Source organism: Grammomys surdaster, unplaced genomic scaffold (genome assembly GCF_004785775.1).
Source record: "Grammomys surdaster isolate TR1022 unplaced genomic scaffold, NIH_TR_1.0 125928, whole genome shotgun sequence".
Lineage (NCBI taxonomy): Eukaryota > Metazoa > Chordata > Mammalia > Rodentia > Muridae > Grammomys > Grammomys surdaster.
The window spans coordinates 274,717-293,215 of record NW_021620751.1 but is presented as its reverse complement, the minus strand read 5'-3'; the positions used below and the strand labels follow the sequence as shown (position 1 = coordinate 293,215).

The 18,499-nt window shown below is 35.3% G+C and overlaps 1 protein-coding gene and 1 pseudogene across 1 annotated transcript in view; both read left to right on the top strand.

Annotated features, from left to right (window-relative positions):
* On the top strand, window positions 1–10,301 carry LOC114608634 (annotated as a pseudogene).
* The window catches only part of LOC114608600 (UDP-glucuronosyltransferase 2B17-like), a 109,711-nt gene continuing 91,905 nt past the window's right edge, over window positions 694–18,499 (top strand). Inside the window, exon 1 of the mRNA XM_028752602.1 lies at window positions 694–722. The gene's annotated coding sequence lies outside the window, so the exon portion shown is untranslated. The remainder of the gene's footprint in view (window positions 723–18,499) is intronic.

Sequence of the window (18,499 nt, the reverse complement as noted above, 5' to 3'; positions counted from 1 at the left end):
ATGACTGGAAAGTGGGTTTCTGCTCTGCTCCTGTTGCAGATGGGTTGCTGTTTCAGATCTGTGAACTGCGGGAAGGTGTTGGTATGACCGATGGAATTCAGTCACTGGATGAACATAAAGATAATACTGGATGAAATTGTTCAGAGAGGCCATGAAGTCACTGTTCTGAAATCTTCAGCTTACTATGTTCTTGATCCCAAAAATCCACCTGGGTTTAACTTTGAAACGTCTCCTACATCTGTCAGTGAAAGATGACGTGGAATATTGTTTCATAAAGCTTGTGGATGTTTGAACTTCTGAGATGCTAATAGATATGTCTTTGTCATATTCTCCTTTACTGCAAAATATGATTGATGAATTTTCTGATTATTATCAAAGTCTTTGTAAAGACGTTTCAAACAAACAGCTCATATCAAAACTACAGGAATCCAAGTTTGATGTTCTTTTGTCAGATGCTGTTGCTGCCTGTGGGGAGCTGATAGCCAAGCTGCTCCAGATCCCTTTTCTGTACAGTCTTCCCTTCTCTCCAGATACACAATTGAAAAGTCCAGTGGAGGACTTTTACTCCCTCCCTCTTATGTACCTATAATTTTGTCAAGATTAGGTGGCCAAATGACATTCACAGAGACAGTAAAACATATGATATGTATGCTTTATTTTGACTTTTTTGTTCTAGATGTTTAATGACAAGAAATGGGATTCATTTTACAGTGAATATTTGGGTAAATTACATTTTTTCTCAATAGCTTGAAAACCTAAGTTTCACATGTATTCAAAGTTTTATGTCTGTGAAATACAAAATGAAGTAATCTTTTATAGGTGATCAAATGTATCATGATATTAGCTACCAAACTCACAAACTCTTATAAAAGCTCATATAATCGATCAAACAGCAGAAGGTAGCAGTCCTGACACAAGACATTTTAGTTAGCTGTTCAATTGCACAGAGATGAAATTACACGGTTCCCAAGTGATTCTTTACTCATTTACTGGAACATTTTCCTCTATTTTAATAACTCCTTATGCAATTACCAATTAATCTTGATTAAGGAGATTCAAGAATGACATATTTTATTTTATAGTATCAATATGTATATAACATTGAAGAAATTACTTTCTGTTGTCTAGGTCCATGTATTTATTAAAATAAAAATGTAAGGTCAGAAAATATGGCCAAAGGTTTAAGATTGTTTCTGAACAGTTTTAGTACCTGAGCACTATTCGCAGCACCACTCATAGGCAGTGGCCCAATACTGCCTATACCTTCAGTTTCAAGGCAATTTCTGTCCTTTTGTGGTATCCAAAGGCACTGGCATAAACTTAACATATACTCATACACATACACATAAATGAAAATGTAAAACATAAAATATTTTCATTGTATTTCATAAAAAATCACCATATCTTGACAAATATCATGTTATTTCCCAAGCTTAAAAGTGGAACTGACATCCCTACCAGGCCCGTATTTCTTTATTGGGTCCTTTCTTAAATTCGATTGCAAATGCCTAAATTCCACAGAAGCATGAACATACGTGCTGTATTTTTTGACGTCAATTTTTTTTTTTAAATCTTAAAAATAGACCACAGGTAAGACTAGCCAAAACTTTTTATTATCATATTTCTGAATGTATTCTGATTGGTTTTATAGTGTAAGTACTATTAAATGTAATCATATAAAACAAAACTAGAAGCATTAACCACAAATCTAGGCATTTTTAAACCTTACAGCTTCCTGTAAGGAATAAAGACTAGCTATAAACTGTCATGAACCTGGGAATTCTGGCCAGGGTACACAGCATGATGAGAGTTTTGGACATGAAATTTGTGTTTATATTTACACAATGTTTTTTGAAAATTTGGAGAGAAAAAATGTATGCATTTTTATATAGTGGCTTAGTGGGTTATTTCTGTAACTATTTATGGTTTTAAATTATTGAGGAAACATGAAACAAGTCTTACATATTGCTTTAAAAATAAACACAAATTAACATGTATTTATATGATCCACAAATCAATTATCAATGTAAGTCATGTTACATATAAAATGTTACCTTTTAAATACAAATGTTCTACATCAAACACAAATTCTTCCAACAGTTTTAAGAAAATATATTTTATATTCATAAGACAGTCATGTTAACTTTTCTCTGTCTCATTTGCTCATTTTCTTCATGTAGGAAGGCCAACCACCTTAGCTGAGACCATGGGCAAAGCAGAAATGTGGCTCATTCGATCCTATTGGGATTTGGAGTTCCTTCACCCAACCTTTCCAAATGTTGACTATATTGGAGGACTCTTTTGAAAACTTGCTAAACTCTTGCCTGTTGTAAATACATTGTTTTCATCCCTTTTTCATTTCATATCATTTCTGGTGAAATGATTCTACGTCTTTCATTACATTTTTCTCCCAATGACTGAGATATATGGGAAGTAGAATTAAGAGTACTGCTAATTAGGAGTTCAATAAACTCAGGAAAGGATGTGACAGACATAAAAACATTCATATCTGTGAGCTAAGGCATGTAGGGTATGGAGTAATTAGCCATTGGGTAAAGTCCTTACCAAGCAACTATGAGGATGTGAGTTTGAATCCCAATGCCCACATAAAAAGTTCAATGTTCTGACATAGCATGCATTACTTTTGTACTAGTTGCAGAAACAGATTAATATTGAGGATACTAACCTGTTAAATGGTGAGATTCTTGTTCAATGAGAGATAGCCTTAAAAATAATATGTTAATGTTAATAGAGTAGAACAACTGATTATATCATGGCCTTCATTAGCTAAAACAAAGGCAGGGAATTTGGAGGAATTAAGAAAATACACTCACTTATACACAGTGTCAGAAAATTATTACATAGTACAGGTTTACCACACAGTTATGATTATTTTATAAAAAAGCAAAGCATTTTGTATACCATAAGAGTAAGGATGCATTAACTATCACATATGTACATTCCACAACATAGACATTATTTCATTAAACACTAGCTAATAGTACTAACTTATCCAACATAGGAGAAAATTAAACAGCCATGAAAAATTATACTTTTTCCCCATGCCTTAAACTTCTGAGGTAGAAAGATGGATTATTTTTAAGGACCAAAGTAGGGTAGATTGGGAAGGCGTAATCTAGGGAAGATTGTGGTATAAAGGGATGAATAAGAAGAAAGTATGTGATATAAAACTCTAAAAGAAATGAAAAACAGATGTCAATCTAACTGTGAGGTCATAGTCGACATTGGGAGATGAGGATTAAAAGTCAAGTGTGCAGACGATGAGGGCACGTTCTGAACAATTGGTCCATCGCAATTGCTCTACAAAGGCTGTGTGTCTTCTTGGGTGAAATTGGTACAGCAGGTTCAATATTTGTGTTTAATTTCTACCCTGTTACCAGTCCAGAGGAAGTGGGAGGCTAAAGCCGTATGCAATAGTCAACTTTATTCAGAGGATCAAAACCTTACACTCTGAGAGTTAAGAAAGGTCATATGAGTTCATAACACATGAGTTCCAGCTGTGTACAATCACAAAGATGAGCTGTGTATGGCAAACACATGTTTTCCTAGTGAGGAACACAAAGGACAGTTTAACCTGGACAGCAATAGCAAGTAGAAGTGGTTAACCTGAAGTAGACCCACTCTTATCTTCTAGAGCTGAAAAGGGGGTCAAATCACAATCCAAAAGTAATCTCTGGGTTTGAAAAAACTGAGCTAAAAGACCCTTTTCCTGTTTTCTTAGAGTGTCTTCACAGGCTGTCAAAAATACCCTCTATGCTTGGACCCTTTTCACACATCTACAAGTTTTTAATTTTTTTAAACATAGAATATCCAGAGCGATTTTGATTTAATATGTATTCAAATTTACTTGTCTTCCATGTGTGAGTATCCACAGGTTCACAGGTGAAAACAGATGGTGTCACCAGAAAGAGATTTTCAGGTGACAAATGGCATCAGTTAACTTCTTCCTTGGTACATAGGGTCTTTAATTGGTCCAAAGTACACAGACTTGACTTCTTATGCCATAGTCAATAAATCATTTTTACATTTAAGCTGGAGTGTTTCTGTCTTCATGATGACTGCTAAAATCTTCTCACCCTCCACCTTAGTTCTCCATGGCTCAGGGCTATAAGAGCCTAAGAGGAGCCCAAAATGTTGGAAACATCTGCAATGCCTGATGCACATCCTTTGCCCAATTTCTTGAGCCAACCAAGTTTCCAAGATTCAAATTACTGAAATCACACAGGCCTGTTTAAGGGCAGTTCAGATTGTTCTGTAGAGAAATAGTTTTGAGTTTCTAAACGTGTATCACCTTCAGGTTAATTTTAAACTAAGAGTAAATAATGAAAGTGAAAGAACATCCCTTGGTGTCTCCCAATAGTTTTTGTTTTTAAATAATTATTGTTTTGACATTCTATGTGTCTTTTCAATTATGCCCCGACTATGATGATTATAAAAAAAGTCTTACAATATTATTAATATTCCATCATTTGAAGTTTTCAATTTTTTCTGCCACAGGATGTACTATTGTCAGTTTTTAATGTAGTAGGCACACCCATACCATCAAATTTGGATAAGAAAAGTGTACATTGCAAAAGCATTTTCAGAGTACAGAGGTAGAACCAAAAAATTTAGAATATGTATCAATACACAAGCGCAGGTCCTGTATCCAAAGCAGACAATCATAGAGAATTACATCTAGTGTCCATACTTCACTAATATTTTTCTACTTCTTGCGTTAACCCCAGCTATAAGAATATGATATTATAAGGGAGAACAAGTAGGGCATTCTAGCACAATCTGTCTCATTTGTGTAAGTGGGATGTGATATTGTACATGAACTCCAGCAGCATTGTTGTGTAGGTGGTGATGTTCCTGCTGTGAGAAAGTAAGAATAGGGCTGCTTAATGCATCAGCCTGCTTCTTTTTTTCTGTAAAAGAACCAGGGAGGTTAGTGTGCACATGTATGAGTAATAAACACAAGATGAGTGCTGATTTGAACCAGTTGTTGTAGATCCTGTAGTAATGGGATCATGGCAGGATGTGAGGAAAAAGTTAAAACTTTCCTGTGTTACTATAAGAATCTGTTTGAATCTTGAAAACTCCACAGACTTCTGTAACTCTCTTTCAAAATGATTGTTTGTTAGGTGTAAGATAATACAATAAGGAACATGTCCATACAATTGTTGACATTAGATCCTCCCCCGATTTATTAACTGAGCAAGAAGGGAAAGGCAAGTAGTTAGTATTTTATGGCCCTTATGGTGTAAATGGATCCATTCCATGGTTCATTTTCTTAGCTTTAATGCGTATAGGAGACAACTTAGTGAAGAAAAATAAGTTAACGGCAGCGAAGGATCCACATTATAAACAAATGCATCGTTTAGTTCAGATTCAAATCAGTGTAATACTTTTGTCTCTCAAGATAAAATCAAGGATTATCCAATGCCGTCTCTCCTTTCAGAGTTTTAAATAGATTTATCAGTCCAAAATTAGGTATTCTCAAATTACTATGTAGGCGGTTAGTATTCCCTAATAATTTTGAAAATTGTTGAGTGGTTTTATGTTTTATTGGATATTTTATTTATGTACATTTCAAATGTTATCTCCCTTCTTGGCTTTGGCTTTGCAAACCCCCTATCCCATTCCACCTACCCCTCCATCTTTTTATTATTATTATTATTATTATTATTATTAATCATTCCATTTGTTTACATCTCAAATGATATCCCGCTTCCAGGTTACCCTTCCACAAGACCCCAGTTCCACAATCCCCCTTCCTCCATCCTCTTTGCCTCTGTGAAAGTGCACCCCCCACACTGCTGCCCCACTCCTCCAGCATCCCCCTACACTGGGGTGTTACCTTCCACAAGACCAAGGGCCTTCCCACCCATTGGTATCAGACAATGCCATCCTTTGCTAGCTATGTATCTGGAGACATGGAACCCTCCCTGGTACACACCTTAGTGGTCTAGTTCCTTGGAGCACTGGGTGGTCCGGGCATATGATATTGTTCTTTCTATGGAGTTGCAATCCCCTCAGCTCCTCCAGTCTTTCTGCCAGATCCCCAACCAGGGTCTCCAAGCTCGGTCTGATGGTTGGCTCCTAGTATCCACATCCGTGCCCACTCACCCCCTTCCACCTCACTGCCTTAGCATTCCTGTACACTGGGATATTGAGCTTTGACAGTATCAAAGGCCTCCTTCCCACTGATGCCAGATAATGCCATCTTCTGCTACTTATGCAGCTGGAGCCATGGGTCCCTCCATGTGTACTCTTTAGCTATTGTTTTACTCCTTGGGAGCTCTGGGGTTGTCTGGTTGGCTAATATTTTTGTACTTCCTACGTGGTTGCAAACCTCTTCAGCTTCTTCAGTCCTTTCCCTAACTCTTAATTGGGGTCTCTATGCTTAGTCCTATGGTTGGCTTCAAGAATCCTCACTGTATTTGTCAAGTACTGGCAGAGCCTCTCCCGAGAAAGATATACCAAGCTCCTGTCAGGAAGCACTTCTTGGTATCAGCAATAGTATCTGGGTCTGGTGTCTGCTGATGGGATGGATCCTCATGTGGGGGAGTCTATGGATGGCCTTTCAACCAGTCAATGCTCCACTCTGGGCTACTAGTTGCCTCAGATATTACACAGGATCTGGTCTTTGTACATTTTCATGTGTAATAATCAGTCCATATTTATGTAGCATATCCTGAGTTATGTCAGATACAGATTATAGCTCTTTCCTTTTTGAGGTGACTTACAGTATACAGTCTAGAGAATGAATGCTATAAGGTTGAGAGAAGGCTTTCCTCATAATCTCTAAACCTTTCCAGCATGGATTTCACATAATAGCAGATTTTTGCCATGCCTTTAGGTAATATAGGCCATTAATAACAAAGCTGTGTTTCTTTAATATTGAGTGAAGAAACAGAAAAGGATAAATACACCTTATTATCAAGATGATTAGGTATAGTGTAAAAGCAGTTTTTCAAATCCATAACAACTGAAGGCCAATCAGGCTGTAAAGCTCAAATTGACCACACGGTGGCATTAACATTTCAGAAGTTAACCAACTATTTCTATTTACCGTAATTTTTAATTCCAAAAAAACGTAAAAATTTCAGCAAGAAAAGGACAGATCTATGTTCCCATTCTCTATCTGTTGTCTGACTACTGGTGAGGAGCCTGTAACCTTTCATTTAGAAATGGGCACTTGAGATGTTCAGACAGACTAACTAAAATTTTATATAGGTTTTGGCCATTATGTAAAACCCAATCCATTCTTGTGATATTGTTCATGTGGTAATAGAGATTCCAGGACTCATTTATCTACATATCTCTTCCTGGAAAGTGATGACTATGTTCAACCTGTCTGGGTGTAAAAATAAACACAAAAATCCACACTGAATTGTCACTCTGCCCCTCAAACAGGATACACAAAAACCAAAGCTTTCATCACCCACGGTGGAACAAATGGAATTTACGAAGCCATTTACCACGGGGTCCCTATGGTTGGAGTTCCAATGTTGGCTGATCAGCCTCACAACATTGTACACATGGAGGCCAAGGAAGCAGCCATAAGAGTCAACATCAACAAGATGACAAGCTCAGAATTTCTCAGTGCCTTGAGAGAGTCATTAATGAGCCTTTGTAAGTATTACGGTGAGGAAAGCTCTGCCAAACTTTGGTTAGCTTTGCGGTCATTCTGGATATTTCAAATGTTTTATATTTTATATTCGTCTCATTTTCAAACAGGATTACATAAAACAAATCCAAAAAAGAGAGAAAAAGAACATTTTTTTCTTATTTCCTGACTTTTTTTTCTTTTTTCATTTTCTAACTTCTACTGGAATCAGTTCCTGAAACTTGGAAATATGTTTGCTTGAAGATTGTACCAATCTATATGTTTGTAAAATGTAGTGTGATTATACAAATTCACTTTTAGTTTCAATTTAAGAAATAAATATATAAGCATGTAGATACATTGTTTAGCTACAAGATGGAATAGTTATTTCTGAGTAAGTGTGTCATAATTTGTCTATTAGAAAGATATATTTTAGTAGATAACAGGGTTAGTAATATCGATATTTCTTAAGATAAGTAACACTTTTGCATAAATGTTAACATAGATTTTACATTAGATTCTTACCAAGTTTTTAGTTGATGTCAAATTGTCTCATTTTATTAGGTTCAAAGTGGCTAAATTTTATGATTATTTTAAACATTAATGCACAGAATAGCCATTTACTCCATTATTTTAAATCAATCAATCAATGTACAAAAATAATTTTAGAAAGCTCCTGTGTGTGTATGTGTGTGTATGTGTGTATGTATGTGTGTATGTGTGTGTATGTGTGTATGTATGTGTGTATGAGTGTGTGTGTGTGTGTGTGTATGTATGTTTGTGTGGTTGAATATATATGGACTAAAATAGTATTTAACTTAAAATAATTTGATGTTAACACTAAATCATGTAGTACTTCTAAGATTATTTGAGAATATAGGGCATAGTGTTTTTATTATACTATCTGATTCTATAAAACAACTTCAAATTTCAATAGGGAGTTGGGAAGGGGGCACAGTGTAAGTTCTTGCTGTGCACATGTGTAGATCTGAGTTCAGATCCTCAGTGTTCTCAAATTTCCTGTAATCCCTGAGCTACTAGAGGGAAATTAAATGTAGAGACAGAATCCATAAAAGCAGACAAGATAGGCTGGTGTGCACAGTAGTGAACAACAGACCCTCTCTAGGCTGGTGTGCATAGTAGTGAGCAATAGACCCTTCTTAAATAAGATAGAATTTAAGGACTAAAACCTAGTGAGTGGCCTCTGACCTCTCCATGTGTGTGTACCACCCACCCACCATGTACACTTTACATGGAAAGATAAGGAAAAGTAACAAAAGAGGGTACATTCTATTTGGACATATGTTACTTATGTTAGCAACATAAGTAACTACTACTTATGTTAGTAGCATAAGTAACATAAGAATGGTACTTATGTTAGTTATTCAGGATGTTTTCAGAGTTTTATGCCTAAACATTTAGTGAATAAAATGTGAAACTAATTGTACATGGTCTTACCTTGCTTATAAGACAAGGAACTTTTAAAGTTTAGAGTCACAACATTTTCTAACAAACATATGTAAATTTGAAATTTAATCTCTAAAGGTGAGCAAAAATATATTGTTGGAAAAACAACTTTGCAATATTAGTCACCAGGTTGTTAGCAACCTCCACTCTTAGTTTTCTAGATGCAATTCAGGTATTTGATTTTATCTCCTCGCTGGAGGACACTCCCCTGTGTAACTAACATTCCTAGTTCTTTTAGTGCTTTGTATGAGTACAAGAACGGCTGGGCCCCCAAAACATTATGGAGTGAAAGATCTCTGAACTCTAAAATAACTAACTTATGCTGACTGCCTATTTTCTGTGTCAGTAACATGATCTACTACATGCTAGTGGTCATATATGCGAGTGTGTCCCCATCTTTATCTTAAAAAGTCTTAGACACTGTCATTCTTTGATATCACAATTCTTACAAAAAGATGAGAGTCTTGATTTAATACTTGATGTTACACTTTTTATGTCTGCATTTGGTCACATTGTATTAGGAACAGATTGCTTCCACAACTTTTCCTTTAAACTCCTGAAGATCTTCGAATTCAAAAAAGTCCAAGAAAGTATCAAGTATTTCCTAAACTTACATATGACTTGTGGCTTGCATAATGGATTGGATATTCTATAAATAAGCAACAAATTAGATTTTGTGTGTTTATCTTTTAGCTATAAAGAGAATGGCATGCTATTACCAAGAATTTACCACAATCAGCCTGTGAAGCTCTTGGACCCAGCTGTCTTCTGGATTGAGTTTGTCACGCATCACAAAGAAGCCAAGCATCTTCCTGTGGCAGTGCATGACCTCAGCTAGTTTCAGTACAACTCCCTAGATGTGATACAGTTCCTGATGGCCTGGGTTGTGACTCTGACTTTCATCATCATTAAATGTTGTTCGTTTATGTGTCAAAAATTTTATATGAGAGAAAGGAAGAAAGAGGGGAACAGAAAGAAAAAGAACTAAGGAAGTATTTTTTAGGTTTGGGAAAGTCCTGAGTGACAGTTATATTAATTCTAACCATAAGAAGCTTGTAACCACCTGCTTTTGACCTATTTTCACATAAGCTGTTCTTTTTCTGACTGGAAATACTTGTAAACATTTAACATGATAATGAATGACTGATGTGTTCCGTTCTTATATCTTGTAGGCATTCTCCTCTCACTCTCCTCAGATATGGAAACTGTGACTTCTTAATATATTCTATAGAAATGAAGTGATGAATAACAATATTCTAGACCTCTGGGAAGGCACATAATACAAATGTTATTGACATATATCAGGGTCTCTTAGAGTCGATGTCACAAGCCTATCATATTGTCTAAGCACCACCACAAGAATTGAGTGTAGTAAGATGGTAATTTTCTAATTAATAATGACTTTTTCTGTTTCTCTAGTGTTACAGATATTAGAGCATGAATTCCTTTTTCATTTTCAAGAAATATTTTTATTGATAAGATTTATTTATTTTTTTTGGGGGGGGGTTAAGACAGGGTTTCTCTGTGTAGCCCTGGCTGTCCTGCAACTCACTCTGTAGACCAGGCTGGCCTTGAACTCAGACATCTGCTTGCCTCTGCCTCCCAAGTGCTGGGATTAAAGGCGTGTGCCACCACCACCCGGCTTGAAAAGAATTTTTATGCAACATATTTTGGTCATTTTTTTTCCTTTCTCTATTTCCTCCTAGGTCCTTCCAATCCCACTGCCCATTTAAAATTATTTTTGTTCTCTCTCAAAAAGTTAAAATAGAAAAAAATAGCCAATAACAACAAAAAACTGTGATGGGTCTGTCTAACTCCTAGACCCTCATTCTGCTCCTTGGCTACCACATAACTAAAATTCTTGCAACTCATACTGCACACAATTGCGTACATGAAGCCATCCACCATGGCATCCCTATGGCTGGCTTTCCTTTGTGAGACAATATGATAATGCTGCTTCTGTTGTGGCATAAGGAGTAACTGTAGGGTTGGATGTCAGAGCAAGCGCTGTCCAGTATAGATTTTTTTCACTGCAGTTAAACTATTCATTAACAATACTTTGTAAGTTTATTCATTTTAGTATCTACATACTTATTTTTTTTTGCCCAATGTTTAAACCAAGATTTTCTCTTTTTTGTTTATTTTATCTTTTGTATATGATAAGCAAGTACTCTATCAATGACTTCTGTCCTTAGGTCTTTTTATTTATTTATATATTCACTTATGTATTTGCTATATAATTGTTATTGTTTAGCTCTTACCTGAATGAAAAGAGAATAGAAATGAGAGTAGGGGCCAAAAAAATGGGAGAGATAAATCAGAATATAAGAGAGTGTCACAAAAATCTTTTATTGTTGTTGTTGTTGTTGTTTTGGGTTTTTTTTCTTTGCTTTTGCTTTTGTTTCTTACAAAGTGTCTGACTAAGAAAAAAGGCCAGATTAGTATTGACATTTCAAGTAACTTTTTCTTTGCTTCTTAAAAAATGTCTACAATGACTGACTTTTTTGTTAAGCATTAAGTCATAACCTTGAATATTCTTTGTAAGCAATATAGGCCATAGGGTGTACCCATGGTTCCAGTTGGATCTGTAGCAGAGGATTGGCATCACTGGGAGGGGAGTTCCTTGGTCATGCAGAGGCTGGATGACCCACGAAAGGGGAATGCTAGGGCAGTGAGGCAGGAGTGGGTGGGTGGTTGTGGGAGCACCCTCATATAGGTAGGGGAGAAGAAGGACTCGTGGAGGAGAAACTGGGAAGATGGACAACATTTGAAATGTAAGTAAATAAAAACTGAAAATAAATATATTAAATATTCTTAATATTCTTGCTTTCATGACATCTAAGCAAACATGAGCAAGAAACACCGAGTTTCTGAAAGTGAAGAAATTAAGCAAGAACAGCAGAAATTCTGAGACTGATGTGCTCAGAGACATTGATTCTTCAGCCACTTGGGTAACCCTTCACTTGCTGTCCAGATATATAATTAGAAATGATATTCACAAGGGCTGAAATTTGTTTACAAAGTATTAGATAAATATTTATTACAGAGTCAGTGTTGATGGGTGATTTTTCTCTTAAAACCTCATCATTCTATATACACATATATCATATGAGCACTGAGGAAGAAAGTTTGGTGTCTCAGTTATCAACTAAAAGTAGAAGAAAATTATGAACTGGAGTGACAAGTCTCTAATATTATATATGAATTATATTATACACACATATTTATATGAATAGATATAGATTAGATATATAGACAGACAGATGGATTTATATATCTGTATCTACCGTTTGTTCTTTTGACGTTTTCCAACTCACCATTTTTTCTTGCAGGCACAGAAATGGTCTTTTTAATATTAAGTTAAAATTCTGAGCCATAGTAATAATTGCACACCATCACTGAAAAAGAAATGAGATCCATTAATGGCAGATAAATCATAATTTAAAAATTATTAGTATGGTAAGATAAAACATAATAGAATTAGGATGCAAATCAGAAAACTAGATAAAATTTAAATAAGATTTACTTGGTTCACTAATAGATCAAAAAGTAAAAATAATGGCTATATTCAAATAAATAAGTAGAGATATTTAGATATAATTCAAGGATAGAGAATATTTTCAATTAATATATTGAAAATAATGTTTATCGGTGTATTATCAATTTCTAGGAAATTAGAGAATTACAAATAATAACACTATCAATCAAGAAGAAATTCACAGATTCACTTCAGTACCATTTTATTACTAACCCATTGACTCCCATTTTTACACATCTAATTAAATTATATATAAAAAATGGAAAGTGACTGATGGATTTATCTGTTACTCGTTGTGTGGCTATTTGTAGATAAATCCATATATAAAGTTGTCTTTTTTTCATTTCGTTGTCTTGTATATGTTTGTTCATTCTTATTTCTCTTCTTGGTGATTTGTTAGTTTTCTGTATTGGACAATTTGTGGTTATTTTCTATTTTCTTTGTGTTGCTTCCTCTACTATTAAAATATATTTTAAAGTATTTTTATGATTGTATTTAGTGAAATAGGCTTCTAGCATAGGACTTCCTTTGATATTTCTTATTTCAGAGAATATCTATTTCTCCTTGGATTATAAGGAATTGTTTGGTTAGATATATTTTTTCTTTTTGAGCATTTTAAATATATTTCCCCTGTACCATGTAATATTAAATATTTGCTACAAATTTGTTTCTTAATCTATTAGGATTCCATATAATGAATAGATAATTCATTCATGCTGATATTGGGACTATCTTTGTTTTAGACTTTTGACAATATGATAATCACAAGAAACAGATGGAAAATTTGATAAAATATGCAGGACATATTCTGAGCTTCTTTGACAAAATATCCCCACCTTTTTATAAAGAATGTTCTAAGAAGCTATTTCGTATAATTTTTTAAGGATTTTTCTATCTTGTACCATCCATAATGCCAGTATCTTTGACTTTTATTCAGTTCATTTAAAGTTTTTTTATTTTCTTTTATGTTTTAAATTGTTTCCATTCAAAGGCAGACACTTGTTTTCTTCTTGATTTTCTGCTGTTGCTTGCCACTCTATTTTCAGTCATTTGGAAGACCATTACTGCCATTGCATGTTTGCTTTTTAAAATAATTTCCAGTTCTGTAAACATGTCAGATTTGTTACGTTATTTCCTCTGCACTTTTTAAAAATTCTGTTATAACTCACCATTTCTTTAAACTTTCTTACTCTATGTTATTTTCTAGGAAATGTATCAATTTCATTTCCTTAGATGTGTGTTGGTATAAAGTTATTTGTTTCTTTAGTGTCTACCTGTTACATTCTTGTTTTGCAGGGTTTATATTTTAAGAATATTCTAGGTCATATTTTCATTAATACTATTTTAATTATTCAGACAAAATATTTCTTTTATTTCTTTATATTTTTTATTGGATGTTTATTTACATTTCATATGTTGTCCCCTTATCCCATCACCCACACACCCAGGAACCCCCCTATCCCCTCACCCCTCCTCCTTCTTCTCTGTGGATGTAACCTCTATCTACCCCCCTACTCCCACCTCCCCACCCTCAAAATTCCCACCCCCTGGGGCGTCCAGCCTTCATGAGGTCAAGGTTCTCTTCTTCCACCTATGCCCAACAGGGCCCTCCACTCTTACGTATTCAGCTGAAGCCCTGGATCCCTCCCTAAGTGCTCCCAGGCTGGTGGTTTAGACCCTGGGAGCTCTGGCTGGTTGGTATTGTTGCTCTCCTCATGGTGCTGCAAACTCTTTCAGCTCCTTCAGTCTTCAGTCTTATTATAGCCAGGAGCTGGGAAGAACCCAGATGTCCTTCAACTGAGGAATGGACTCAAAAAATGTGGTATATTTACACAATGGAGTATTACTCAGCTATTAAAAACAATGAATTCGAGAGGTTCCTAGGTAAATGGATGGAACTAGAAATTATCATCCTGAGTGAGGTAAGCCAGTCACAAAAGAACACACATGGTATTCACTCACTGATTATTGGATATTAGCCCAGAACCTTGAAATGCCCAAGATGCAACTCACAGGCCACATGAAGCTCATAAAGAAGGAAGACCAAGTGGGGGTGATTCGGTCCTTCTTAGAAGGAGCAACAAAATACTCAAGGGAGCAAATATGGAGACAAAGTGAGGGACAGAAACTGAAGGAGGGGCCATCTGAAGACCATTCCACCTGAGTATCCATCTCATGTGCAGTCACCAAAGGTCGATGCTGATGCTGATGTGGAAATCAGGAAGTACATGCTGACAAAATATTTATTTTTAAACTATACATTATATAACTAATTCATGCAAAAATATTCAACAGTGCTATCATGTGGGATCTTTCTTTTCTACTCATCAATTTGTATATTGCCAAAATTAAAAGTTCTATTACTCACAATTGGTTTTTATTGTTATTATTTGGTTTGGTTTTTATTTTTACGGTGCTGGTGCTAGGAAATGAACACAGGACCGCAAGCAATTTTGTATCTGTGTCTATTGGTTTTTTGTTTCTTGGTTGGTTGTTGATGTTTATTTTTTTGTTTTATTTTGTGTTTTGGTTTTTGTATATGGAAGGACATGGGATATACAGTCACATCAGCATTTTGGATAGACGTAGCATAGTATTGAGCTTGGGTATAAAGAAACTATCAGTTTCTACAAATCAGTTTCTACTTTGTCAGTGTGGATGTCTGTTAGATCTGAGTACCAGTAGATTGGAACAGGCCACAACTACTTGTAAGTATGCAACAGTAAATTTATAAAGATTTTTGATCTTGGGAATGGCAAATGTACAGTTTCTTGTGGTAGAGACTGTGAGGATACATCTTATCACTTACTTCCTGGAGGTTTACTTGGCTACCATTCTGATAATAAGCTGCTAAATATGCTTGGAGATTGAAAAAAAGATTGTTAGATTAACAGACTATTTTGTGAAAGCCTTCTTAGGTAAACTTCCTCATGTAAGCCTCTGAAGTAATTTCCATGGGGTCCATAGTACACCAGATAGGTGTATCTTATCGGTATTCCAGGAACATTGTAACAAAGCTATTAAATTGTTCTTCAAACTGTTTTGTAGAGTCAAGAGTGAATACATAGGTTCAACTGGTTACTACAAGGGTATCAGGAAATTGGATATAGCACCTTTTTTCCAAAAGAATTTGAAATACTTAAAACTCATTAGAGAGTTGATTCTACATATCCTACAAGTGTCTGATGGGTGTGAATGAGCACAGTTACCAAGTAGATTTTAGAGGGTGTCAGGAGCCATAATGGGACAAGCTAATAACTAGCAGGTGATCATCCTGAAAAGGCCTGCCTTGGATTATTATATAATCTACAACAGGTGCTCCCTTCTTTAGCAAGGCTGTAAGGGACTCCCTTGTAGGAAAGATTCTTGCTAATAATATGCTTTTCTTATTATTATTAAACATATATAACAATCACTAATCAATAGCACACTCCTTTGGAACAGATCTCTGCAGATCCACAAAGATGTACTCTCTTGTAGTGATACTATATAGACAAATAGATGACTTAAGTCTTAATGATGATCCTATAAGAATTCCTATAATTACATCAATGATTACTAAGCTCTTTTATAATGAGACTGCTATTAAGTTCTTTTCTGATTGTCAAAACTGCAATGAGAACTCTGCCAGTCTCCCAAGTGTCCCTAGGTAATTGCTCTTAGATAGTAACCAGACTTTCTCCTACGTGGAGCACATTCCAAAAGGTTGTAAAACAATTAACCAAATGTCATTAAAAAGGGAACTAACCATTTATTATAGGTGCTAGGACAGAAGATAAAATATTGCCTGGATTTATTTACACAAAACTTCACTAATAACTTTTAGTTTTAAATGTTCAGTGAACCTGTGGTGCTAGACAGGTGATGGAAGTTTAGCGAGATAATAACTCACAATGGTTATGCATGTAAACATTCTCTGTTGTAAACATCTATTTCAATTTATGATTCGATTTTTGGTGTGAACTTGTGATAAACTTTGTAACGTGTGATCATGTATTCTGAAAGATGCATAAGTACCGAGGACAAAGAGATGAGAGGCAGATAGAATAGACAGACAGAATAGAATATTTTCCCTTTCCCCAGATAGAGTAGAATGTTTCCCTTTCCCCAAGTAGGATCCTTCCACTTTTCCCCTTAGATACCTTTCATCTTCATCGGAAAATTTTTACAACTTAGTAATAAACTTTATAACTAATGTTGTAAGTGTCCTTTTCTTTCTGTGATTTCAGACTAGCAGGTGAAAGTTAGAGCCCAGCAGTTCCTGCTGAAATGGAACAAAGAGCACATTGCCTAACCCTTTGCTGTTAGGATACAGGTGTTAATCACCTAAGTCAGCAGTCTCTTACCCTCAGAAGGAGCTAGAAATTTTTAGGACTTTTTACAAGTTATCACTAGCACTTCATTGCAGGCCAGAGAGCCAGAAAACTCTGAGACACTCAGACTTTAAAGCCATCACCAGAGTCCTACTCTGTGGACCTGCCACTACCCTATCCAGGTCCTGAGGCTCCAAACAAGAGGATACTTGAGCCGCAGCTCAGCTGGCCAAATATCAAACCCCACAGCAGGTTTCTATCTCAAGATGGAGCTTTACAGAAGAATGATAGAAGATATAAATAAACTGCGATCCCCCAGCTTCTGGTAATGTATGTCATTGAAATAACTGGCATGATCCTAAAACTCAGAAACTGTGAAATTATGGGCTTCTCTAGAAGTAAAAGCCTCAGGTATCCAGAGCATGACAGCAAACATCGAAGTTTCTCTCATTATATCAATATACATTATATTAATGTATTTTAAAAATAAAATGTTATACATGTGACAGATTCTGAGGCAATGAGGAGAACCGCTCTGCATATTTTGACCTAAAGTCTAGCTTCTTTTAGACTTACAGACAATTCAATGCATATTTACTGGTAGTATCTCAAAATTAACATTCTTTGCCGTTTGTACACTATAAAAGAACACATATAACCCTATGACACCTCATCTGTTTAAAATAAATGATTCATTTTTTAAAAAACAAATTATTGAAAGTAATCACACACTTGAGAAAATTTTGAGGCATGGAGATATTGTTGTAGGTTCCAAATTAATTACATTTAAAAATTTCTAGCATTTAAAATTATGCATTTCTGAGAGGAACCTCTCTTTTCTCAGAGGTGAAGGCAAGGGGATGGTAGGGAGAAGTCATGTGAAGGGGGTAATGGGAGGAGAGGAGGGGGCTGTGATCAGGATATAAAGTCAACAAATACATTAATTAATATAAAATATAATTATGTATTTATAGTTTTTCACAATTATTTTTTCAACTTTCAAATTCTCTATATTCAGAAATATTTTGAACAGACACTCTATAAGTCATTTTTACATTGACTTGTTAAGGTAACATTCAACATCTTTGAAACCAAGTGCTGAGTCATGAATTTAATTTTGAAAAAAGACTGTGAAATATGCTCATCTACTACGTGGACAAGGTTCACTACTCCTAGTTTTCTAAATTGACATCTATTTACCATACACAGGCAAGTTAAGGGTAAACAATGCAGAAATACTGATAGAAGGTTTTATCCTACATTTTTATATAAATGATTTAAAATACATACATTCCACTGCTCACTTTGATGAAGATCAACATCAAAATCCCGATAATATAGAAATAATTTAAGGTTCTCATTTAGTATTTAGTAAAAAGAAAATTGAAACTGAAAGAAAACAGAAATAGGTGAGGCATATAATATTATTTCAAACTGCATTTATTTGCATACCAAATGTTGTAAGTTTGCTACGTTAGACAATACCTGTGTCAACATCACCTTTAGAGGGAAAGAGAGAGAGAGAGAGAGAGAGAGAGAGAGAGAGAGAGAGAGAGAGAGAGAGAG